Genomic DNA, 26,082 nt, shown 5'->3' on the forward strand with positions numbered 1-26,082 from the left:
TGTGTGGATTACACGGACTTAAATAAGGCTTGTTCGGCTGATCCTTTTGCTCTCCCTCGTATTGATCAAATTATTGATGCTACGGCGGGTTGTGAGCGTTTGAGCTTTTTGGATGCTTATTCTAGTTATCATCAGATCAAATGGGAGTTAAGGACCGGGAGAAGACAACTTTCATTACTCCGTTTGGAGCCTTCTGCTAAGTGTCCATGCCTTTTGGGCTCAAGAGTGCCCAGGTGACTTACCAACGGTGTGTGAAAATTGCCTTCATAATCAAATCGAGCGTAATGTTCATGCTTATGTGGATGACATTGTGGTGAAATCCAGAAAGAAGGAGACCCTAATTGATGATTTGAAGGAGATCTTTGACAATCTCCGGGTTTATAAGATGATGCTTAACCCGGCCAAGTGTGTCTTTGGTGTACCAGCTGGTAAGCTTTTGGGTTTTTTGGTTTCTGAACGAGGTATTGAAGCTAACCAGCCTGGCTAAGCCGGCATGTATTAATGATGTTTAGCATTTGGCGGGTCGTATTGTGGTCTTAAGCCGGTACATAGGCTGGTTGGGTGAGAAGGCTATCCCTCTTTACCTGATGATGAAGAAGACATATCACTTTGTTTGGAGTGATGCTGCTAATCAAGCATTTGAGGATCTGAAGAGACAGTTGGCTGAGCCGTCCGTTCTCGCTGCTCCCATTGATAAAGAGCCTTTGTTGTTGTATGTGGCTGCAATAGCCGAGCTGTCAGTGTAGCCATTGTGGTGGAAAGAAAGGAGCCAGGCAAGGAGTATCCGGTTCAACAACCGGTTTACTACATCAGTGAGGTGCTTATTGAGTCCAAGCGAAGGTATCCACATTGGCAGAAGCTTGTGTATGGGGTTTTCATGGCTAGCCGGAAGCTTAAGCAGTATTTTCTGGGTCATCCTATCACTGTGGTTAGTTCTGCCCCTTTAGGGGATATCATCCAAAACAGAGAAGCCACAGGTCGGGTAGCCAAATGGGCCATTGAGCTTGGAACTCATGGTTTAAAGTATGTGCCTCGTACAGCCATCAAATCTCAAGCACTTGTGGATTTCATCAATGATTGGACAGAGTTGCAGCTGCCGGAGGAGAAGCCAGATAACACATATTGGACTATTCACTTTGATGGGTCCAGGCAGTTGGAAGGCTCGGGGCTGGAGTTGTATTAACTTCCCCACGAGGTGATAAATTTTCTTATGTTCCCCGGCTGATGTTCCCTTGTACTAACAATGCAGCTGAGTATGAGGCCTTGCTCCATGGTCTTCGGATGGCTAAGGAGATGAACTTAAACCGGGTGAGGTGTTTCAGCGACTCAGATCTGGTGGCTCAACAAGTTTCTGGCACTTGGAATTCTAAGGATCCACTCATGGCGGCTTATCGTCGAGAGGTTGATGCTATTGCGGGTCACTTTAAGGGTTATCAAGTTGAACATGTTGATCGTAGGAAAAATGAAGCGGCCGATGCTTTAAGCCGGTTAGGGTCTCAGCGTAAGCCGGTGCCACCTAACACTTTCCTAGATATTCTGCATAACCCTTCTATCAAATTGCCTACAGAGGAAGATCTGGCTATTCCTGACCCGGAAGCACAATTGGTGGCGGCTCTTCATGCGATTCCTGATTGGGCAGTTCCATATTTGGCTTATATGACCCGGGGCGAGTTACCTGAGGATGAAACTTTGGCCAGACAGATAACCCGGCGGTCCAAGTCAATGACTATTGTCAATGGAGAGTTGCATCATCGCAGTGTCACAGGGGCGTTTCAACGTTGTGTTTCTCCTGAAGAAGGTTGTGAGATTCTACGAGAGATTCACGAAGGAGATTGTGGTCATCATGCTGGTTCTAAATCTCTCGTAGCCAAGGCTTTACGTCATGGGTTTTATTGGCTGACGGCTCACTCATACGTCTCCATCGTATATACTTTTCCAAACACTTTTGCCCTTGTTTTGGACTCTAACTTGCATGATTTGAATGGAACTAACCCGGACTGACGTTGTTTTCAGCAGAATTGCCATGGTATTTTTGTGCAGAAATCAAAGTTCTCGGAATGACCTGAAACTTCATGGAGAGTATTTTTGGAATATATAAAAAATACTGGTGAAAGAATCAAGGCCAGGGGCCCACACCCTGTCCATGAGGGTGGGGGCGCGCCCCTGCCTTATGGGCCCCCTGGTGCTCCACCGACCTCAACTCCAACTCCATATATTCACGTTCGGGGAGAAAAAAATCAGAGAGAAGGACATCGCGTTTTACAATACGGAGCCGCCGCCAAGCCCTAATCTCTCTCGGGAGGGCTGATCTGGAGTCCGTTCGGGGCTCCGGAGAGGGGAATCCGTCACCGTCGTCATCATCAACCTTCCTCGATCACCAATTTCATGATGCTCACCGCCGTGCATGAGTAATTCCATTGTAGGCTTGCTGGACGGTGATGGGTTGGATGAGATTTACCATGTAATCGAGTTAGTTTTGTTAGGGTTTGATCCCTAGTATCCACTATGTTGTGAGATTGATGTTGCTATGACTTTGCTATGCTTAATGCTTTTCACTAGGGCCCGAGTGCCATGATTTCAGATCTGAACCTATTATGTTTTCATGAATATATGTGAGTTCTTGATCCTATCTTGCAAGTCTATAGTCACCTATTATGTGTTATGATCCGTTAACCCCGAAGTGACAATAATCGGGATACTTACCGGTGATGAACGTAGTTTGAGGAGTTCATGTATTATCTAAGTGTTAATGCTTTGGTCCGGTACTCTATTAAAAGGAGGCCTTAATATCCCTTAGTTTCCAATAGGACCCCGCTGCCACGGGAAGGTAGGACAAAAGATGTCATACAAGTTCTTTTCCATAAGCACGTATGACTATATTCGGAATACATGCCTACATTACATTGATGAACTGGAGCTATAGTTCTGTGTCACCCTAGGTTATAACTATTGCACGAGGAATCACATCCGACATAATTCTCCATCACCGATCGAATGCCTACGAGCTTTTCACATATTGATCTTTGCTTAGTTACTTTACCGTTGCCACTGTTACAATTACTACAAAACTGCTACTGTTACTTTTCCCACCGTTACTGTCGTGGAATTGTCACGGCAGATGTCCTAGTGTGAGGACTTAGTCGTGGAGCAATCTCAATGAGGTTAGCTTAAAGGGGTTAATCAGGACAAAGGACGCGAGGAGTTTATACTGGTTCGGCCCCTTGCGGTGAAGGTAAAGGCCTAATCCAGTTTGAGGTGGTATTGCTAGGGTTTCGATGACCAGGGAGTGAATACGCTTGACCTGGCTCTCGATCTGTTGTTTCTTGTCCCTAAACCGCCGCCGGGTCGTCCCTTTATATACACAGGTTGACGCCCGGTCAGTTCACAGAATCCCGGCCGGCTCATAAACGTGTCTGGCTCGGTATCTACTCTTTCCTATCTTACAATACAAGTCATACACTTTATGGCGGTTTACATATATGGGCCTTAACCCGCCTTTAGGCTTTGGGCCTTTCTATTAAGTCTCCTTTGTAAAGCGCCATCCTTCATGTCTTCATAGGCTTCAATATGGGTGAATCACTATGAGCATAACCCGGCCCCTCCAGGGCGGTTTATACTCAATAGTTATATCCCCAACATTAGGCCCCAGGTTGATTTGAACTTGTTCATGTCAATCTTCAACACTTAGGAAAATTCCTTCTTCAATGCCTTCGCGAAAGCCTTATAACTCGCCGTGACGTCATCTTCCAAGATCATGATAATCCGCCGTGACGTCACCTGCCATTAACATTACACAGAGCCCACATCTTTTAATGTATCCCCTTTACTTTAATGAATCATCGAAAATCGAGGCGTCTGCACATCTACAGATCCGTTTTCTGACCTCCTCGATTCCCGCGCATGCCACTTATCCATTCGCCTTATAAATAGGGACGGGGGTCCCTTTCACTTTTTCCCCCGTGCCTCTTCACCTCATCGTCTTCCTTGCGATTCCCCTAGCGCTCGAGCTCCGCCGCCGCCGTTGAACTTCACCTCTGCTTCAACGTTGGCCGCTGCATCAACCTGTTCCGACCAGACTCCGCTCGCGCCCCTCCGCCATTCCACAGCTTCAGTAAGTTCTTCCTCCCCTCTGTAGATCTGTTTAAGGTTCGCACAAGCTCATGGAGGTTCGGCGCTGTTCTTCCCCTGTTCTTCACCGTAGCATAAATAGCAGATTCAAACTTGATATATTCCTGTGTGGTAGCAGTAATAGCCCTTCCTTTTGCATCAGATCATCTCTTTTATGTAGGAAACCCAACCTGGAACTTCATAAACTGTTCAAGTACCAATATTTAAGTCTGAATATTTTTCTTTTTCTGACACACGGTAGATCCAAAATTGCGACATCAATCTGCGAAAACTTTTTTTCATCACTTAGTCTTCAGATCTATACTTTGAATATCTGTGTAGGCGGTTTAACTCAGAAAATCATAATCCGCCAGGTACCATTAGTCCCCTCTTAAACTGCCAATTGCTCATGTATGCAACTTGACATCGTCAATCTCTGGTTTATCATACTTGCTTGTTTGAACACTTTCTGCCTTTTAACTTGTAGCGGATTGATCATGAATCTAAAACTGGCACAAACCTTCCTTCAGGTTGTTGAATAAATGGCGAAGTCTTTTTATTCCTGCAAGTGGGTCCCGTCCCGGGTTACAGAAGAAGAGTTGAACGGATGTGTTGCAACTGGCGCTTTAGCGAAAAAGGATGACATCCATTGGAGAGCCCCCGGTCCAGAAAATCCTCCTGATCCCAAGGATGGTGAAGTGGTTGTGTTTGTTGATCATCTGAGTCGAGGGTTTAGCCCTCCCGGATCAAAAAATTTCCATGACGTGCTTCATTTCTTTCAACTTCACCCTCAAGATATCGGACCTAACTCTGTGTCCAATATTTGCAACTTCCAAGTTTTTTGTGAAGCTTACTTACAAGAAGAGCCCACAGTCGAGCTGTTCAGAGATGTCTTCTACTTAAACCGCCGTACCGAGTTTACTGATGGGCCCAATACTGAACTTGGCGGGGTGTCAATTCAGAAAAGAAAAGATGTCAGCTTCCCTCACGCCAAGCATCACAGCCACCCCAAGGATTGGAATCAAACTTGGTTTTATTGCCAAGACACCTCTCCAGCTGGCGAGAACCCTTTGTCAGGCTACCGTGCTCACCAGCTTGCTGGTACACATCCACTCCCCCAAAGACTCAGTGCCAAGGAACGGGCCAAATATGCACCACGACTTTCAAAGCTCAGGGCCTTTGTGGCAAACGGTTTGACATGCATTGATTTCATCCGTTGCTGGGTTTCTTGGAGCATTTTACCTTTAAGCCGTCGTTCCGGCTTAATGTGAGAGTACACAGGGGATGTGAAAGACCCTCAACGGCACACTGACATTCAGCTGATTGATGCTGAAATTACTGAATCTGTTAAGAAGATGCTGGATGAACCGGTTGCTGACTGCAGTAAAACAGGGCTTAGTCCTTTCCGTGTTCAGAATAAACCGCCAGTTGTCAGAATTGCCTATCTCCTGTTTTAACCCATATTCTTAATACTCCCTTATGATCTTTTCTATTTTTATCAGGGTGATGACCCATTCTGGAAGCGGAAACCACAGGATAAACCGGCCAAGACAACTCGCCCCAAGACCAAGGTCACCAAGAAGCCTGCCAAGAAGAAAACTGCTGAAACCACCGAGTTGAACATCGATGATGACCTTGATAATCCAGAGTCAGAGGTAGAACTTGATTCTCTTGGCTCTTTTTTCATACACCTCATCGACAATGATCATTATCAGGATGACACTGAGGCTAGCCATGCTGGTGACGTAGAGGTAATTATTCTTTCCTCCTGCTCAGATCCTCTGCCAACACAGAAAACCCGTCAAGCAAACCAGAAAGTAAGATTTTCACACCCTCTAGCTTACTTGGATCCAAACTTTCTTTTGAAGAAATAGCAACACAAAGCTCGCCGCACAACCCGGCATAGTGGCCAGGTGGTTACTTCCTCCGGCTTACCGAACACACCGGGTCGTAAACGCCGCCCAGAGGTCTCTTATACTTCTGACACATATTATCCCAAGGCGGGCTATTTCCGATAACCTCTTAGTCCGTCTGATTCAAATTATCAGGGAACTTCTCATTCGTCTTCTGGCGAGTCCACAGGGACACAACTTCCACCCCTCAAAACTATTCTTGGGTGAGCACATTAAACTAACCTTTTATACCTTATGTTTGCTTACTATACTAACCTTTACATTCGTCCCTTTCAGAGCCAAGGCCAGACCCAGCAAAAAGGCCAAGTTGAATTTACCGGCTGATGACAACACGACAGCTGATCCAGAAAAGACCCTAGAACAGTTTGAACCAAATGCTGACGATATTCTTGATGATCCGCACCGCAAGATCATGAAACCTTTGTTGAACAAACGGAAATTGACCCGCTGGTTCATGCCGATAAACCGCCAAGCCCAACCAAACCTGCTGATGACAATACGGATGACGTTATCATTACTGGTGTCAGCTATACGGCCCCAGGCAACCCCACTGCTCTGTCAAAACATAGTGCCAAAGAAGAATTTTCTGCTATGGACAAGGGCAAGTGGAAGGTGGACTTGGAAAGCTATGCCCATCTCAGCGCCCAAGATATTCATTCTGGGTTTTTAAACCGATTGTACACCAGCCGTGACTATGAAGCCGGTTTATTGAACATGATGAAGGAGAGATATGAGGTAAACGCTATTAACTCTGCATAATTATTCTTACCTTATGACCGGTTTAGACTATCAACTCCAGTAGCCCCCTAGGGCCGGTTTATAATACCAATATGAACCGGGACTTGTAAAATAACAATACTTCAACTTTGCCTGTGTAGCCCCCAAGGGCCGGTTTATCTTTTCAAGATGAACCGGGACTTTAGAATAATAATGCTTCAATTTCACCTGTGTAGCCCCGAAGGGCCGGTTTATTCTTTCAAGATGAACCGGGACTTTTTCTGCTGTAAGGCTCAAAACTCTTGTTGAACACCTTTGTAAACCGATGGACCACCAAGCTGATTGGTGGAAGATAAAATCCATAGTTTTATCTTGAGCAAATATGCATTAGCCCCCAAGTGCCAAGAATAATACTTGTATTGAGCTTGGGACTTGTAAAAAATTCTGATAAAAAGCAATAGACATTAGCCCCCAAGTGCCAAGTGTATAACTTGTTATGTGCTTGGGACTTCAAATATGTACTGCCAATTCATAAGTTGCATTTCTCTTGCAGGCTGAGCTGAGCAAAAAAGAATCCCAAATCACCGACCTTCAAGAAAATATTAAATCTCAACAAGCAGAAACTTCCAAGGCCAAAGAGGAGCTGACCAGCGCTTTAGCAGCCATGGAAAAAATGAAGGAAAGCTTCAAGAGCGAGCGGGCAGGCTGGGACACAGAGAAGGCAACTCTGCTGAAGAGGACTGAAGATGCTGAAGCGGCCCTTAATCCGGTAGCAGAGGAATTGACTGGCTTGAAACGGCAAATAAATGCTATGACTACTGTTGTTTTTGGTAAATAGCCTCTTCATAAACTTTAAACATGTATTATCTAAGAAACTACCTGTTTACCGATGTTTTGGACAATGCAGGAAGTCGCGTTGCTCATCCTGGCTCAGATATGTGTCGAAAACTGAAAGCTGCCTATACACTTATAGAGCAGTTATATACCGGCGTACAACGGGTCATGTGCACAGCTTCCCATAATAAACCGCCCCAACCTTAATCAAGGAGACGTTGGAAAGGCTGGCTATGATGCCTGCCCAGTTTGAAGAACTAAAGAAATCAGCTGCCAGGGCGGGTGCTCTTACTGCATTAACTCGGGCCAAAGGATGGATATCTGACCTTGATCCGGCCGATGTTGGAAACGGCTATCCGAGCAAAAAGGAGGACGATTCAGAATTTGATAATGATGACCTCAGAGCCTTGATGAGGTAAATGCTCCCATTGGCTAGCAAATTGGCTGACGAGACTGATCTTTCTCATTATCAGTCGATTTATGATACCAACAATAAAAGAGTTAATGCGCTGACTTATGATGCGCCAAATCTTATTCCGCCAATCCGTAAGCATACCTATGCCCCTGATGTTGACCCCTCCACACTTATAAGTGATGAAGCTGTATTCAAAGCCTTAACTGGGATTGATTGGTCAACCATTGACTTCCAGCAACTGGGTAGAGAAGAGGAGGATGAACCGGCGCACGATGATCCGCAACCTTCAAGTCAGCCCGACCAAGATTCATAATCCGGGGGCCGGTTTAGCTTCTGCATTCTGCAAGACTTGTTGAAAAACAATTATTCTTTTGGGCATCAGAATGCCTTGTAATAGGCTAGTTGAAACTCTTGATCTGCTATGCCATCGTGCATATTTACTTTGCATGATACTGTTAATCCGCCATATTAAGATATGCCGCATATGCTCATGAGATTAGCAAAATTTTCGAATCTATTTCTGCATATAACAGTTTTAAAGCGTCCTGGCGGTTTACCGCTAGACGGGTTATAATACCCAATATAACACCATGGCAAACTAACATAGTTTATAACCAAGGTTGGACTTAAAAATGACCATATATAATGGAAAATACATCATACCTGTGATATTGTATCACACTATTGGTTTACCAAGCCAGTGCAATAAGGGTGACACCCAAAATTTTGAGCACTGGTGATTATCATAGATTGCTGGCTTATTAACAAAACCAGGCCGGGTTAATAAACACAGGATATTATCCTATGTCTACTGGCGACTTATAGTCAAAAACCAGGCCGGGTTAATAAACACCGGATTATCTTTATCTCATACTGGTGACTTATAGTCAGAAACTAGGCCGGTTCAATAAACACCGGTGTATTATTGGTCATAAAGCATTATAAGCCTCATCAAAATAAACCTCAAAAAATCTGTTTGAATAAAAACAAGTGAAAAAGGCAGGATAAACGAGGCTTTTCATGGGCTGCCAGGCCGAAAATCGAGGCTTTTCATGGGCTGCCAGGCCACTGAGTTAAAATTTTTTACAAACCTTCTAAGATGGACCTCACATTAACCAATCGTCGTTTTAACTTTGACAAGTTCAGGGTCTGCATAAGATTGACTTGTCAAACGTTCGGCGAGTCGTTCCAGGAATACCTGGGCGGAGTGGCTTACTTAAAAGGGATATTTAAATTAGTGCCCCTGGTTCCTTAGTTGTGCTCACTTTTCCCCACGCTCCAAACGTTTGCTCACTTTTCCCCTCTTCCTTAGCTGAAATTCTCACAAATGCTCATAGCGGGCGTTTGCCGTCTTGACCGTCCATTGACCGTTAATTGCTGACGAGTGGGGCCGAGTCTTCGTCTGACTGTTGCTTGCTGACGGGTGGGACCGCAAGGAGACACGTATTGGGCAGTTGTCTGAATCTGAAACAGATCTAGACAGGCCGCACTGCACCGCGCCGCCCCACCCCCTCCGCCAGCGTCGTGCCGCGTCCACTGCAGTTGTTTCCTCCACCCTATGCCCCTATTCAGTTCGTCGGCGACGCCGCGTCTCCGCCAGATATAGCCCACCTCCCCATCTGGGATTACATAGCGATGTTGAGTGAGGACGGCCGGAATGCAGTCGACCGTGGAGAGGATTGCGTCGAATCCGCGGCAGATAATTCATGGATTAAACCTGGGTAAGCATTGTTTCCTCTCGAATTGACGTTCTAAGTCGTACTGTAGGCCGTATTTGACTTATGTTTGCTTGAATCGTTTGAATTTGTGCTCGATTTTACCCGGCTAACTGAAGCCTTTGTTTCCTTCAACAAAATAGGATTGATCCCGCGCTGGCTTTCCGGCTGGCGATTAGAATGGAAACTAGTGTGCTGCGTGGTACTAAACCGCATTTGATTTCATCATTTTTCTATCCCAAAGTGGTAGAAACCAGCATATCTTTCAAACATTTGCGAGCTGAGCTCCGAAACACCTATCCCTGGAGTGATACCGATGCTGTTGAACTGAATTACTTCAGCAGTGATGAGCAAAGATTTCTCCCACTAACTTGCAACGATCATATGCCGTTGCTTTTTGCTGGGATTGCTGGCTGCCGATTCGGTAAACTCCAAATCGATGTGCTTCAGCCACGCGCAGAACGGGCGAAGGGGAAGGGAGTTCAGACATCATCTGTCCGTGCTAATAGCCAGCACCCCGGCACTCCTTGTAGGTCGACACCAAGTAAAGCAAGTGGTTCATGGAGCCACAACATGCCTGCTACCAATTCTGGTTCCGATTCAGCTGCTGCTTCTCGTGTACCTTCTGCAGTTGGTGTAGAAGAAGATGCAGAACCTGACGAGGCAGTGCCTACAAATGATGATGAAGACGAGATGATATTTCCTGAACTGGTCTATGTAGCCAGTCAGCAAGCAGTGGATGACGAATATATGGAGGAGCCCATCAGCCAAGCTAGGTTTGATGACACTAACGATGAAGAGAAGGTGGAGAACATGGACAGCTTAATCGAGGATGAATACGATGGTGATGACATGCCAAGAATTGAGTGGAACAGGGAAAAACCTGAGCTTAGTGTAGGTACCATTTTCCAATCAATGGTGGACTGTCGGAATGCAGTGACAACATGGTGCATTATATCTGACATCACCTATAAGATTAAAAGGAGTGAGCCAGCAAGGTTCACAGTATTTTGTCCATATCCTAGGTGTAGGTGGAAGTTGCATGCATCTCATATGAGAAAGAGCAAATATATTCAGGTAATCCAAGTTCAGTTAGTAATTTAGTTTCAGATCGTTGAGTAAGGTTTCTTAACTGTTTTTTACCCTTTTATTTTGTTTCAGATAAAGAAAAACCCACACAAGCACACATGTGCACCTGGAGGGGGAGGGGGAAGGCCAAAACCAAGCTAGCAAAAACTAGGTGGGTGGCAGATGCTATATTGGATTGGCTGAGAGAAGAACCTGGACTTGGTTTAACAGCACTCCATGGGAAGCTTTTTGAGAAGTACAAGATAGAAATTCCTTACATGAGAATTTTCAATGCTAGGGAAAAGGCTCTTGACAGAATTAATGGTCAATGGAATGACAGTTTTCAGCTGCTTTACACTTTCAAAGCTAAAGTGGAGATGGCATGTCCAGTGAGTGTTGTAGAGATTGACAAGCATACAGTTCCATTCAAAATAAAAGGGAAGTCATTTCAGAAGGAGTGCTTCAGAAGGGCTTTTGTTTGTTTCAAGGCTTGCTGGCAGGGGTTTCTAGATGGTTGCAGGCCCTATTTGGCTGTAGATGCTACACATTTGACTAGAAGATGGAGAGGACATCTAGTAGCAGCTTCTGCAGTTGATGGACACAACTGGCTATTCCCAGTTGCATTTGGTGTGGTGGAGGCAGAGTCTGAGGAATGTTGGGTCTGGTTTCTGCAGCAGTTGCGCAACATTATAGGCACACCCCCAGGTTTAGCTATACACACAGATGCTTGCAAGGGTTTAGAGAGTGCAGTGGAAATTGTATTCCCTGGAGTGGAGCATAGGGAATGTATGCGACACCTAGCGCATAATTTCAAAAAGAAGTTCAAAGGTAAAGTTTATGATGAGAACTTATGGCCAGCATCATACACATGCACCAAAAGGAAGCATGAACACCATTTGAGAGTGTTGTATGCTCAAAATCCTCTTGTGAAGGAGTACATGGATGCACATCACGGTAAGGTGTGGTCAAGAAGCAAATTCAACGAAATCTGCAAAGTAGATTATGTGACCAGTAACCTTGCAGAATGCTTCAATTCAAAGTTCAAGTCAGTGAAAGGGCTCTTGTTGTGGCAAGCATTTGACAAGATGAGGCAAATGATCATGATAAAGATGGCTCTTCGCAAAAGAATTGCAGAAACACAATATGTTGGTCATCAAATGCTCCCATCACTGATTAAGGCATTGCACTTGAAGGCAAGAGGACTGAAGATGAAATGTATTCAATCTGGTACATATGAGGGAGAGGTTACCTATACTGACACTAAAAATAGGGTATGGAGGTATCCTGTGAACCTAAGTACTAGAGAATGTACTTGTAGGCAATGGCAGATCCGTGGGAAGCCATGCATACATGCCCTACATCTGATGACCGTTATTGGGGGTGCAGATGGTGAAGTTGATCAATATTGCTCTGAGTATTTCTCTGTTGCCAAATTTATGGCTGCTTATGCTGACAATGTGCCTGCACTATTGGGGAAAGATCAATGGAACATAGTAGATCCAGGGTTCAAACTCCACGCTCCTGTCATTACTAGACCACCAGGAAGACCAAGGAACCAGAGGATTAGAGCAGGTGAAGAGGGTCGTCTACCGAAGAAGCGTGCTTGCAAAAAATGTGGAGTTCTGGGGCATATTGCTACGCTTTGTACCAATGCAGTGGATGCATCATTTGGAGAGGAGGAAAGATGGACAGCAGCCAATGTTGAGGAGAATGCAGCATCAATGGAGACTGAAGATGCAGTGGAGAATGCAGCAGCAAATGAAGCATCTTGGTATGTGTTTGCACCCTTTGTAGAATGCAGCTACCCTTTTGTTTGCATTTGTTGTCTTTTTTGCCTATGGCTTATAATTTTATTTACCAGCTCTAGGGAGAAAAGGCCAAGAGATGAAGAAGCAGAAGATTTTGAAACCATGGCCTTTGATGGTTTTGAAGCTATAAGAGAGGAAGAGGAGGGGGTAATTTTTCCAACTGTGCCTTTAAAGATTATTGAACCCATAGATGACCGTCAAATGGTCGTCAAGTGCTCGGCGAGTGGAACTACTCCATCAACACTTCCACGGGGAAAACCCCAAGTAAAGCCCAAGATCAAAACGAACAAGAGTCTGAAAGAAAAGAGCATCTCAACTAGGGAAACCAGGAGCAAGACGGTGAAGCCAGCTGCAAACACAAGGAGCAAGTCGAAAATTTGAATTAAGTTGTTGGGAAATGTTTGTGTTGTCAATTTGAGGGTGAGTCGATCGCTTCAAACTTGGTAGATTTGTATTAAGATGTTGGCATCTTAAAACTTGGTATATTTGAGCTACTGTGAAAACTTATCAGTTGTAATAATGTTGCTTCTACTTTGGTTTCTTATTTGTGTCAGAATTCAAATTTCCATCAAAATTTGAATTTAAATCAATATTTTAATTTGGGCCAAAATTTGGATTCGAGCCAAAGTTGAAGTTGAACATTGGAGGTTCATTGCTCTGTGCGGTGTATTTGATCGAGCATTTGAAGTCCAATATTCGTAGGTGAACAGTCCGAATGAGAAATGTGCTAGAAATGTGCTAGGGTAAACAGCCCTATTTGAAATCAAGTTTTTTTACCTTGCCTAAATGAGGCATATATTTTTTTATTAACACTTGTCCCATATATATATGGTAAAAATGAAGTCTCACTATTTATTGATTAATGTTCATATTACTACATTTTTTTGAAAAAATATGCTTTTAATTCAAAACCATCAAATAACACGTTTTAGATATGAAAATGAAAAAGTAAGTTCAGATCCTTCTTATTCACTCGAAAATGAAGCTATGGATATTTTTCTGATTTTTTTGAATTATTTTGATTTTTTTCAAACCCTAAACCCTCTCTCCCTATTCTACGAACTCTGAACATGTTCATAGGTGATAGCTCATTTGTGTGAAGCCTTTTTTTCATGAAAATGACCACCAAGTTTATATTTTTTTCTCATAACCTTGTCACATATGACGGCTATGTGTGCAAGAATTACAACATTTTGATTTTTTTGAATTTTTTAAAAACATTTGAACTTGATTTCGACAGATCACTTCAATAAATGATTTTTCAAAAAAACAACGCCCCTATACCGAGTTTATATTATTTTTATGGTAACTAGGTCTCATAAACGGACGAACTACGTTTGTTTTATATTTTTGCGATTTTTTCTAATTTAGTTATGGCCATTTGAAATCTGGTCAAATCCTAATAACTCCGTTGACTCGCTCACAACCCCGCAGAAATGCTCCAAACCCTAGCGTCGAACGTCGGCCGTCGGATCCTACCAAGTGCCAAACACCACCAGTCAGATGTGGGGCAGGCATGCGCGATCCGCGTGATGTATCCTGATTGGCTACTGCACTGTCCTTCTCAGGTTTTTACGATCTGCCCCACTTTACATATGAAATTGTATTTTTCGCACATGACCACCACATGTCAGTGTTAAGAGTTGGTTCAAATATTCAAACTGCAAAATACAATGTGGCAAATCGTCAATATAGCTTCCCCTTCTCCTCTTCTCCATCTGACAGACAAAGGCATCGAGCAGAACGGGCAATTCCTCTATTTCTTTCCCCATCTTCTCGTTCTTCTTCCTCTCGAGCAATTCCTCTGTTTCTTTCCCCATCTTCTCGTTCTTCTTCCTCTCGAGCAATTCCTCTGTTTCTTCCTCTCGGGCGATATGTCGACCTGCTTGTCAGCCCCCCGTTCCACGTGGCCGGTGCATGGTCCAGTGCCGATGACTCGATGCACTGACTACCCGCGGACTGCGCCACTGAAGCGGTTGACTTCGAAGGAGGAGAAGAATGGGAACTTTGGGCGCGAGTTCGTCAAATGCGAGAGCAAGTCGGAGGGGCAGGTTAGATCTGAGTTTTCCTCGCATCCTTTATCTCTAATTTCTCAAAAAATCTATCGGATTTGGATTTAGGTTACATGATTTCGTTTTCAGATCGTGAAGAAATGCCACCATTTTGAGTGGATGGATGATTACATCCAGAGGCTTCAAGGGTTGGGCTTGCTGAATTCGAGGGGGAATGCAATCCGCGAGTTCAATCTGCCCCATGACAGTGCCGCTCCGGCAGCAGCAGCGCGTCTGGAATACCCGGCGGTGGTAGATGTCGAACTGAAGATGGAATTGAAGAAGATGAACAAGAACTTCAAGCAGCTGATTGAGTTGACGAAGCAATCCAATCTGATAGCTTTAGGAACACTTGCTCTAGGAATTTTTTACTTGATGGCCATCTCTCGTTAGAGATGTTTGTCTACTGTTGTTGCCACTATTTAGCAATCCAAGTCTGTTTATCTCAAATGCAACTCTGTTTAGTGCAACTGTCGATCTCTGAATGTATGCAGTTTACTGTTAAGTTTCGACACTTTCAGTTTCGGCAGAAGACAACTACCATTTCAGTGATAGGATTATTTTGTTAGCTAATAACCTCGAGTGTTGGATCATACCCTAGCTCGTCAGATGACAGTAAGCAGTACTTGAGCAGCACAAGGGATATACATCAAGTTCATCTCTCCTCTCTCGCACTTGCCAAACTTTTGTCCTCGAGTTCGTCAGTTCTGCTAGAAACCTAGTTCGCGGGCCCAAAGAGAATCAAGCTGCAATAGGCCCACAAAGGATAAATGAGGCCCAGAAACAAGCGATGTTTCTTTTTTTTGTTTAGGAACGATTGCTTTGTTCTTTTGTGTTTCTGATTGCTTTTTTCATTAATTTGATTGCCCAATCTCTTCTATCTGAGGATTTTTTGCTTTCCTTTATGGGTCCCTTCATTTTTTAGAATCAAAGTATTTGCAAACCGCAATATTATTATGCCTAGCGAACCAATACTTCATGATTGGAAAAAGAGGTCCAACCCTCTTTTTTATATACTTCAAACATAGTGTAGTTTTCTACATATTAAAGTATATAAAACTACACTTTTGACTAAAGCCAAACATCTCAAATTATTTCATACTTCAATATTTCTGAAAACCAAAGTATTCTGGGAATACCTAAAAAATACAGAGCTCTCAAACCAAAGCCGTGTACAAATGTACAATATGTTCTTATTTTTAGAAGGCATCTATAAACACATCATTTTAGTTAGTTTGGTTAATTTTCCCCACGCCAATTAGCCGTGTCTAAACTTGGGACAAACAAAATACAAACATAACAAAGCATTAATATAACACACATAACTTAACTTAGATAGGGTTGCTAGGGCAACATAAGTTCTTACATATAACACGACACCGATAGATAATAATAATTAACCTTACATAGATAGGGTAGCTAGGTCGGGCAACACACACACCAAACTCACACTACATAGTAGATAGGGTAGCTAGGGCAACACCGCCATGTCTTCACCGTCGTCTTCACCTTAACCGTTGGCTTCACCGTCTTCTTCGCCGTCGGCTTAAGTACTGCTCCTCCTCAAGGCCGTTGTCGCCGAGGTAGTACGGGAGGCTGTGCATGCGGTTGCGAGCGGGGAAGACGCTCTCGAAGTCGGTGAAGATGTTATAGGTGGTGAATGCGATGAACTCTCACCCACACCAATACACCTTGCCGAGCAGGTAGTAGGCATCGAACCTGTTGGTGAAGTGGACGATGAGCCCTACCACTAGAGCGTTTGCGTGGGGACGCTGCTCCACGAGGTTGAACATGGGCGGCGAGCCCACCGGGAGGTGGTGGAAGCCCGCACGAAGGAACCCCCGTGCAAGCTCAGTGCTACCCCTCCAGCATGAGAACGCCCACACGCGGAGCGCTGCCTCGACAACGACGTTGGCGGGGTACCGCCGTTCCGGCACGATGGGCGGCTCTTGGAACGTCGGCCCGTTGTACTGCATCTTGAACGCTTCGCTGAGTGGAACGGCTTTGGCTTTTGGGGGAAGAAGAGAAGTGGGAGGCACAGATGGATCTGCAGAAGAAGAGGCAATGAAGGGCTGTTTAAATAGCCAGGGAGACGAAGTGGGTACACGCGCAAACGGCGTAGATCGTGACTCGGTGCGTGCGTGAACCGATGCGATCAACAATGTGTGAACGTGAATCGATGTGAACATGCTTTGCGTGCTCTGCGTTGGCGGCTGTCTGCCTCCCCCTTCTGCATGCTCTGCGTTGGCGGCCGCCTGCCTCCCACAACTGAATCGAGCGGCAGTCGTGCGGCGTGAACCGATGCCTCGACATAGACGCGAGCGTGTGTGCAGCCTGCCCCTTCGGCCACCGGCACGTATGCCTGCGACGCGTGAAACGACGCTGCGGAGCGACTGAATCCACCGGCAACCGTGCGGCACGGATCGATGTGTGCGTGTCGGCGTGCATGCATGCGTTTAGGTCTAGGTCACTAGATGCGTGCGTGGCGGTGTTCGCATGCATAGCAGGCTACATCGATGCCAAAGCCGGGCATGCATAGCAGGCTGCATCCGTCGATAGCAGGCTTTTTTAATTTATTACCAACAAACTAACGGGCCCGTCCTATGAACACAAACACGGCCCAACCAGCGAAGCCACAACCACAGTCAACAGAGTCCAACGTGGCCCCACAAGTCAGTTAACGGCCAAGACGGCAAACGTCTATTATGAACATTTGTGAGAGTTTCAGCTAAGGGAGTGGGGAAAAGTGAGCAAAAGTTCGAAGTATGCGGAAAACGGAGCACAACTAAGGAATTGGGGGCACAGATGGAATAGCCCCTACTTAAAAAAGGCAGGATAACCCAGGGTTTTAGGTGAATACACCTGGCTTCCAAGCCTGGCTTTTAAGACTATCACAAGGGTTATAGCAACATGTGTTCTTTAGAACAAAAGAGCCCCCAAGTAATATTTTGAGCTGTGCTCAAGGGGCACTTATGTTTGAGCTGTGCTTTTGCAACAGACTCTCTTTGGTCCCTTTAACCTGGGTAGCAAGCCCCCAAGTTTTTTTTCAATTGGCTGATAAGCCAGTTCAAAGGGTAATCATAACTTCATGCATAAGCCGGAAGCCCCCATGTAACCAAAAAACTCATTTAGGAAAAAACGACAGAGGCCCTGCTTTAGCAGGGATGCCGGTTTATTATATTGATCATAATATATACATTGTCAAAAATATGTACATCAGATGAGCCTGTGGCTCAGGTGTAATAAGGCCGAAGATGAGAAATATTCCACGGCCGATGGGTCTTCTCCTCCGACTTACGTGAGTCTTTGTGCTCTCGAACATCAATAAGGTAGTATGACCCGTTGTTCAGATTCTTGCTGACCACAAAGGGTCCTTCCCAAGGTGGGGATAACTTGTGCATATCAGTCTGATCCTGGATAAGCCGGAGCACCGGATCGCCTTCTTGAAAAGTTTTGGTTTTAACCCGGCGGCTGTGGTAACGGCGCAGATCTTGCTGGTAAATCGCCGAACGAGCCGCCTCTATGTCCCGCTTCTCATCTAACAGGTCCAGTGCTTCTTGACGTGCTTTTTCATTGTCAGCTTCAACATAAGCTGCCATGCGAGGTCAGTCGTGCTGGATGTCACTAGGGAGAACTGGCTCTGCTCCATAAACCATGAAGAAAGGTGTGTAACCCGTAGACCTGTTGGGGGATGGTATTAATGCTCCATAACACGGAAGGTAACTCCTCCACCCAACAACCCGGCGTCCTCTGCAAAGGAACCATAAGCCGGGGCTTGATGCCTCTCAGGATCTCTTGATTGGCTCTCTCAGCTTGACCATTAGATTGGGGGTGAGCCACTAACGACACATCAAGCCGGATATGCTCACGTTGACAAAATTCTTTCATAGCACCTTTGGAGAGATTAGTGCCATTGTCTGTTATAATGTTGTGTGGAAAGCCAAAACGGAAGATCACCTTCTTCATGAATTGAACCGCGGTTGCTGCATCACACTTACTGACCGACTCTGCCTCTACCCACTTAGTGAACTTATCAACTGCCACCAAAAGGTGGGTCTTCTTGTCCTTGGACCTCTTAAAAGGCCCAACCAAATCAAACCAATTTGCAAACGGCCAAGTGATTGGGGTCATCCTCAGCTCCTGAGCCGGAACATGAGCTCAACGTGAAAACTTCTGACAACCGTCACATTTTCTGACCAAGTCTTCAGCATCTGCATGAGCCGTCAACCAATAGAAACCGTGACGAAAAGCTTTGGCTACTAGAGATTTTGAACCGGCATGATGACCACAATCTCCTTCGTGGATCTCACGCAGAATTTATAGCCTTCTTCAGGAGAAATGCAACGCTGAAACGCCGCTGTTACACTGCAATGATGTAACTCCCCATTGACAATAGTCATTGACTTGGACCGCCGGGTTATCTGCCAGGCCAAAGTTTCGTCCTCAGGTAGCTCGCCCCGGGTCATATATGCCAAATATGGAACTGTCCAATCAGGGATGACATGAAGAGCCGCCACCAACTGAGCTTCCGGGTCAGGAATAGCCAAATCCTCCTCTGTAGGTAACTTGACCAACGGGTTATGCAAAACGTCAAGAAAGACATTAGGCGGCACCAGTTTACGTTGAGAACCTAACCGGCTTAAAGTATCAGCCGCTTCATACTTTCGCTGATCAACATGCTCAACTTGATAACCCTTAAAGTGACCCACAATAATGTCCACCTCTCGTCGATAAGCCGCCATAAGTGGATCGTTGGAATCCCAAGTACCAGAGACTTGTTGAGCCACCAAATGTGAGTTGCCAAAGCACCTTACCTGGCTTAAGTTCATCTCCTTAGCCATCTGAAGACCGTGGAGTAAGGCCTCATATACAGCTGCATTCTTAGTGCAAGGGAACATCAAATGGAGAACATAACAAAATTTATCACCTCGAGGGGAAGCTAGCACAACTCCAGCCCCCGAGCCCTCCAACTGCCTGGACCCATCAAAGTGAATAGTCCAATACGTGTTATCTGGCTTTTCCTCGGGCATCTGCACCTCTGTCCAGTCATTGATGAAATCCACCAGTGCTTGAGACTTGATGGCCGTGCGAGGCATATACTTCAAACCATGAGGTCCAAGTTCAATGGCCCACTTGGCTATCCGATCTGTGGCTTCTTTGTTCTGAATAATATCCCCAAAGGAGCAGAACTAACCAGAGTGATGGGATGACCCTGAAAATATTTCTTAAGCTTCCGGCTTGCCATGAAAACTCCATACACAAGCTTCTGCCAATGTGGGTATCTCTGCTTGGACTCAATAAGCACCTCGCTGATATAATAAACCGGCCATTGAACCGGATATTCCTTGCCTGCCTCCTTTCGCTCCACCACAATAGCCATGCTGACAGCCCGGGCATTGGCAACCACATATAATAGCAATGGCTCTTTATCAACAGGGGCAGCAAGAATGGGTGGCTCGGCTAACTGCTTCTTCAAGTCCTCCAACGCTGCATTAGCAGCATCACTCCAGACAAAGTTGTCTATCTTTTTCATCATCTGATACAGAGGGCTGGCCTTCTCTCCCAAACGGCTTATGAACCGGCTGAGTGCCACAATACGACCTGCCAGACGTTGAACATCATTGATACACGCCGGTTTAGCCAGAGAAGTAATTGCTTTGATCTTCTCAGGATTAGCTTCAATGTCCCTGTTAGACACCAAAAACCCCAAGAGCTTGCCTGCCGGTACACCAAAGACACACTTGGCCGGGTTAAGCATCATCTTATAGACCCGAAGATTATCAAAGGTTTCCTTCAAATCATCTATCAATGTCTCCTTCTTCCTGGACTTCACCACAATATCATCCACATAAGCATGAACATTGCGCCCAATCTGATTATGAAGACAATTCTGCACACATCACTGATAAGTCGCCTGGGCACTCTTGAGCCCAAAAGGCATAGACATATAGCAGAAGGCTCCAAAGGGAGTTATAAAAGCTATCTTCTCCTGGTCCTTAACTGCCATCTTGATCTGATGATAACCAGAATAAGCATCCAAAAAGCTCAAACGCTCACAACCCGCCGTAGCATCAATAATCTGCTCAATACGAGGGAGAGCAAAAGGATCAGCCGGACAAGCCTTGTTTAAATCCGTGTAGTCCACACACATACGCCAAGTGCCATTCTTCTTAAGTACCATCACCGGGTTAGCCAACCACTCAGGATGAAAAACTTCAACAATAAACCCAGCCGCCAAGAGCCGGGCTACCTCCTCACCAATGGCCTTACGCCTTTCTTCATTGAAGCGACGAAGAAACTGCTTGACCGGTTTAAACTTGGGATCAATATTGAGAGTGTGCTCAACGAGTTCCCTCGGTACACCTGGCATGTCAGAAGGTTTCCATGCAAAGATGTCCCGGTTCTCACGGATGAACTCGATGAGCGCGATTTCCTATTTCAGATCCAGATTGGCACTGATGCTGAACTGCTTGGATGAATCACCAGGAATGAAACCAACTAGCTTAGTCTCATCAGTCGATTTAAACTTTAAGGCCAGATCATGCTCCGTAGTTGGCTTTTTCAAGGAAGTCATATACGGTGGATCAACATTGTCCTTATAAAATTTTAACTCCTCCGTCGCACAAACCGACTCAGCATAAGCTGCATCACCCTCTTCACACTCCAAAGCTATCTTCCGGCTCCCGTGTACTGTAATGGTCCCCTTGTGACCCGGCATCTTGAGCTGCAGATAAACATAATAGGGTCTGGCCATGAACTTAGCATAAGCCGGCCGTCCAAACAGTGCATGATAAGGGCTCTTGATTTTCACCACTTCAAAGGTCAAGGTGTCTGATCTAGAGTCATGATCATCTCCAAAAGCAACTTCCAGAGCTATCTTACCAACTGGGTATGCCGACTTACCAGGCACCACACCATGGAAAACAGTGTTCGACGGTTTAAGATTTTTTATCTGTCAACCCCATGCGACGGAAAGTCTCATAATAGAGAATATTGATGTTGCTCCCTTCGTCCATGAGCACCTTGGTGAATTTATACCCTCCAACCTGAGGTGCAACCACCAATGCCAGGTGACCCAGATTATCAACCTGGGGCAGGTGATCTTCCCGACTCCACACGATGGGCTGCTCAGACCAGCGCAAATAACGGGGAACTGCCGGTTCAATAGAGTTCACCGCCCTTTTATGGAGCTTCTGATCCCGCTTGCATAAACTCGTGGTGAAGACGTGGTACTTCCCACTATTCAACTGTTTCGGGTTACTCTGATACCCAGACTGCTGCTGCTGATTCCCCTGACCAGACTGTTGATGGTAACCCCCCTGATTTCCTTGATTGCCTTGATTACCCTGATTACCTTGGAATCCAGAGCTTGAACCGCCACCGCCGTAACCCGGACCCTGAGAACCTGAGCCAGCACCTGGTCCATGGTTGCCTTGAAAAAGATTTGAATTTTTGAACTCCGTCATGATGAAACAATCCTTCCAGAAATGGTTGGCTGGTCTTTGTCGCATACCATGCCTTGGACAGGGCTGATTCAACAGCTGCTCAAGATTAATGCCCGATCCTCCGGTCTGTGAGGGCGGTCTACCCTTACGAATCTGGCCATTATTCTGTGCATTGGTATTTGCCACAAAGTCCAAACTATTATCAGCTTTGCGCTTACCATTTCCTCCCTGATTCGCCGGATTATGCTGCTGTCCTCTGGTGTTATTGCTCTTCTTTCCCTTTCCCGGTTTATCATCGGCAGACTCGGGGTCCTTGGTACCATCAGAGTCAGCATACTTAACCAAAGCTGCCATGAGTGTCCCCATGTCATTGCAGTGACGTTTAAGCCATCACAACTTCTGCTTTAGGGGTATGACCGACAATTGTTCTCCAGCATCAACACTGCTGAATCGGCATTGATGCAATCTGACGAGTGCAGGATTGTTGAGAGCCGGAGCACCCAATGGATTGTTGACTCACCTTCCTCCTAGACACAGGAGGCTAAATCCACAATTGACATAGGCTGCTTGCATGTGTCCTTGAAGTTCTGGATAAACCGGGTTTTTAACTTGGCCCATGACCCAACGGAATTGGCAGGGAGCCCCTTCAACCAAGTGTGGACCGTTCCCTCCAACATTAGAGGGAAATATTTAGCACACGCCACATCGCTAACATCTAGCAACTCCATAGCCATCTCATAACTCTCGATCCATGCTTCAGGAGGTAAATCAGCTGTATAGTTATGTTGGAGATCGTTGCAGAAATTAAAAAAATTTCTACGCATCACCAAGAACAATCTATGGAGTCTTCTAGCAACGAGAGGGAAAAGAGTGCATCTACATACCCTTGAAGATCGCGAGCGGTAGCGTTCAAGTGAACGGGGTTGATGGAGTCGTACTCGTCGTGATCCAAATCACCGATGACCGAGCGGCGAACGGACGGCACCTCCGCGTTCAACACACGTACGGTTGGGGAAGACGTATCCTCCTTGTTGATCCAGCAAGGGGAGGGAGAGGTTGATGGATATCCAGCAGCACGACGGCGTGGTGGTGGAAGCAGCGGGGATCTCGGCAGGGCTTCGCCAAGCTCAGCGAGAGGGAGAGGTGTCACGGGAGGGAGAGGGAGGCGCCAGGGGCTTGGGGTGCTGATCCCATGCGCCTCCCCACTATATATAGGGGTGGAGGGGGCTGGTTTCTTGCCCTCCAAGTCCATTGGGGCGTTGGCAAAGGTGGGGGAAAGAAATCCCATCATTTCCCTTCCCCACCGATTGTTATCCCCCTTTTTTAGGGATCTTGATCTTATCCCTTCGGGATATGATCTTATTCCTTCTAAGGTGGGATCTTGGTGCGCCTTGACCAGGGGTGTGGGGCCTTGCCCCCACTACCCACGTTCATGTGGGTCCCCCTTGCAGGTGGGCCCCACTTCGGAACCTTCTAGAACCTTCCCGGTACAATACCGAAAAATCCCGAAAATTTTCCGGTGGCCAAAATAGGACTTCCCATATATAAATCTTTACCTCCGGACCATTCCGGAACTCCTCGTGACATCCGGGATCTCATCCAGGACTCCGAACAACTTTCGGTTAACCGCATACTAATATCTCTACAACTCTAGCGTCACCGAACCTTAAGTGTGTAGACCCTACGGGTTCGGGAGACATGCAGACATGACCGAGACGACTCTCCGGTCAATAACCAACAGCGGGATCTGGATACCCATGTAGGCTCCCACATGTTCCACGATGATCTCATCGGATGAACCACGATGTCGAGGATTCAATCAATCCCGTATACAATTCCCTTTGTCAATCGGTACGTTACTTGCCCGGGATTCGATCGTCGGTATCCCAATACCTTGTTCAATCTTGTTACCGGCAAGTCACTTTACTCGTACCGTAATGCATGATCCCGTGACCAAACACTTGGTCACATTGAGCTCATTATGATGATGCATTACCGAGTGGGCCCAGAGATACCTCTCCGTCATACGGAGTGACAAATCCCAGTCTCGATTCGTGCCAACCCAACAGACACTTTCGGAGATACCCGTAGTGCACCTTTATAGCCACCCAGTTACATTGCGACGTTTGGCACACCCAAAGCACTCCTATGGTATCCGGGAGTTGCACAATCTCATGGTCTAAGGAAATGATACTTGACATTTGGAAAAGCTCTAGAAAACGAACTACACGATCTTGTGCTATGCTTAGGATTGGGTCTTGTCCATCACATCATTCTCCTAATGATGTGATCCCGTTATCAATGACATCCAATGTCCATAGTCAGGAAACCATGACTATCTGTTGATCAACGAGCTAGTCAACTAGAGGATCACTAGGGACATGTTGTGGTCTACGTATTCACACATGTATTACGATTTCCAGATAACACAATTATAGCATGAACAATAGACAATTATCATGAACAAGGAAATATAATAATAACCATTTTATTATTGCCTCTAGGGCATATTTCCAACAGTCTCCCACTTGCACTAGAGTCAATAATCTAGTTACATTGTGATGAATCGAACACCCATAGAGTTCTGGTGTTGATCATGTTTTGCTCTAGGGAGAGGTTTAGTCAACGGATCTGCTACATTCAGGTCTGTATGTACTTTACAAATATTTATATCTCCATTTTGAACATTTTCACGAATGGAGTTGAAGTGACGCTTGATATGCCTGGTCTTCCTGTGAAACCTGGGCGCATTGGGAATAACTCCTAGGTCGGTAATGAACTCCTTCACCCAGATTGCTTCTTGTGCTGCCTCTGAGGCCGCCATGTATTCCGCTTCACATGTAGATCCCGCCACAACGTTTTGCTTGCAACTGCACCAGCTTACTGCCCCACCATTCAAAATATACACGTATCCGGTTTGTGACTTAGAGTCATCCAGATCTGTGTCGAAACTAGCATCGACGTAACCCTTTACGACGAGCTCTTCGTCACCTCCATAAACGAGAAACATATCCTTAGTCCTCTTCAGGTACTTCAGGATATTCTTGACCGCTGTCCAGTGTTCCATCCTGGGATTACTTTGGTACCTTCCTACCAAACTTACGGCAAGGTTTACATCAGGTCCGGTACACAGCATGGCATACATAATAGACCCTATGGCCGAGGCATAGGGGATGACACGCATCTTTTCTCTATCTTCTGCCGTGGTCGGGCATTGAGCCGTGCTCAATTACACACCTTGCAATACAGGCAAGAACCCCTTCTTGGACTGATCCATATTGAACTTCTTCAATATCTTGTCAAGGTACGTACTTTGTGAAAGACCAATGAGGCATCTTGATCTATCTCTTAATGCCTAATATATAAGCAGCTTCTCCAAGGTCCTTCATTGAAAAACACTTGTTCAAGTAGGCCTTTATGCTTCCCAAGAATTCTATATCATTTCCCATCAACAGTATGTCATCCACATATAATATGAGAAATGCTACAGAGCTCCCACTCACTTTCTTGTAAACACAGGCTTCTCCATAAGTCTGTGTAAACCCAAACGCTTTGATCATCTCATCAAATCGAATGTTCCAACTCCGAGATGCTTGCACCAGCCCATAGATGGAGCGCTGGAGCTTGCATACCTTGTTAGCATTCTTAGGATCGACAAAACCTTCCGGCTGCATCATATAGAATTCTTCCTTAAGAAAGCCGTTAAGGAATGCCGTTTTGACGTCCATTTTCCATATCTCATAATCCTAGAATGCGGCAATTGCTAACATGATTCGGACGGACTTTAGTTTCGCTACGGGTGAGAAAGTCTCATCGTAGTCAACCCCTTGAACTTGTCGATAACCCTTAGCGACAAGTCGAGCCTTATAGATGGTCACATTACCATCCGCGTCCGTCTTCTTCTTAAAGATCCATTTATTTTCTATGGCTCGCCGATCATCGGGCAAGTCAGTCAAAGTCCATACTTCGTTTTCATGCATGGATCCTATCTCGGATTTCATGGCTTCTA

This window comes from Aegilops tauschii, chromosome 4, assembly GCF_002575655.3.
Source record: "Aegilops tauschii subsp. strangulata cultivar AL8/78 chromosome 4, Aet v6.0, whole genome shotgun sequence".
Lineage (NCBI taxonomy): Eukaryota > Viridiplantae > Streptophyta > Magnoliopsida > Poales > Poaceae > Aegilops > Aegilops tauschii.